General features: G+C 45.6%; 1 pseudogene; it reads left to right on the top strand.

Moving 5' to 3' along the window:
* The first annotated feature begins 367 nt into the window (after window positions 1–367).
* Window positions 368–1,179, top strand: LOC141026477 (two-component response regulator ARR10-like; annotated as a pseudogene).
* Window positions 1,180–1,820: the final 641 nt, after the last annotated feature.

Genomic DNA, 1,820 nt, shown 5'->3' on the forward strand with positions numbered 1-1,820 from the left:
TTAATACTGTAGATTCAGAAATTATGGAGTAGAAATTAAGTAGCGCATTAACAGAATCCAAAATCAAGCACGGGGACCACAAGACTTCCACTCCTTCCCTCGACCCCTCTCCCCCTATAAAAGACGCCTTGCATCCTCCAGCCCTTCGCACAAAGCTCCTCTGAAATCCACATTTTGATTCTGTTCTGCCCTGCGGCGAGGAGGTCATTGTAAGAGGTGGGGAAGGAGGCATCTAATCTAATTGAGGTTTTGGGTTCTATTCTTAATAAGATGTCTGCAGGGTTTGTGTTGGTTTGTATTGTTTCTTAATCAGTGTTTTCTTGATGGTGTTTGATTTGCCAGGTGGGACGAAGGAGTTCGGAAAACAATGGCCTCGATGGGTGGGGACAAAAGGCGCAGATGATGGAGGACGCGGCGGAGGACAAGTTCCCGAAGGGGTTACGAGTCCTCGCCGTGGACGACGACTGCGTCTGCCTCAACGTGCTAGAGAACCTCTTGCGCGGCTGCAAATACCACGGTGAGTCTCTTGAATCTTGATCCCTTGTGATCTTTTAGATATATGAATGCTTTCTGCGATTAGAACAATGCTTTCTTTTTGCGTGCCAAAGTCCATTAGAATCGGAGCCTTGTGATCTTTTTGTTTCTCTGCAAATAATGCTTTCTGCGATGCAGCAACGACTGTGACGGATGCTAAGACGGCGCTGAAGATTCTCAGGGCGGGGAAGGAGAAGTTCGACATGGTCATCACCGACGTGCGCATGTAGGACATGGACGGCTTCAAGCTCCTCGAGTGCATCCGCCTCGAGATGGATCTGCCCGTCATCAGTACGTTCACTGCTCAATTCTATGTCCTAGTTTTATTTTTGTGTGTATGAGCTGACAATTCTCTTTGAGAACGTACTTCTAATCCTGAATCTTGGATATACAGTGAGAGGACATTCATTCCTTTGGGCAGCACGTGAGATCCTATATATTCCACACGATTTTAGGAAACCAAATACACATGCATGGCACACTCACCCTGTTTTTAACTTTGGGGAAATCGAAAGAGTGGGATCCCCTTTGAGCCCGAATCAACGGGATCCCATCTAACCGATCATCTGTCCAATCGGATGGCCAGTGGGCCGGGTAGTAGAGCGGAGGTGAATCGACACATTAGTTAATTATATAGGAGGGGGCCGGATTGCAGGATCCCTAGTGGTATCGGTTCCTTGCCCGAACCAATGGGATCCTACCTAACCGCTCATCCATCGATCGAATGGCTAGTGGGGGCAGGGGAATGGATGTGGTAGCATGTGAGTTATGAGATCCAATTAATTATTGACTTAAATAATTGTGTTGATTGTTTTTAGTATGCTATAGACATGGTCATGTGTACCATATATAATTATAAGTAGGCAACAAGATGTTTCCCCCCTATTGGAACCGGTTCTATTTTTGATCAATTGATTCCCCAATTGCATTAAAACATGTCGTCTAGATTCAATATAAATTTGTTGTAGAACTTCAATACATAATGCCCGAAGTCTAGAGTTCAATACCATCCATACAATATATATGGTAATCTAGCTTAGTGTGAGTATGTGTCACAGGATGCGTTCGATATGATGATATCCAAGATTCGGGCTTCTGCTATCTCCCTATCTCCAGTTCAAGCCTGCAGTTAGGAATTGTTGGCCCTGCTGTTGTTGTCTTCAGTCTCTCCGGCCTGCGTGCTGTGTACTGGCCTGGGAGCCATGTACGTTAAACTTTAGTCTGCATGGTTTTGGTTGATACTCTGTTCGTGATTTGTGGGTGTTCGCTGTGGTTGGTTATGACTC

This window comes from Aegilops tauschii, chromosome 7, assembly GCF_002575655.3.
Source record: "Aegilops tauschii subsp. strangulata cultivar AL8/78 chromosome 7, Aet v6.0, whole genome shotgun sequence".
In the NCBI taxonomy this organism is placed as follows: domain Eukaryota; kingdom Viridiplantae; phylum Streptophyta; class Magnoliopsida; order Poales; family Poaceae; genus Aegilops; species Aegilops tauschii.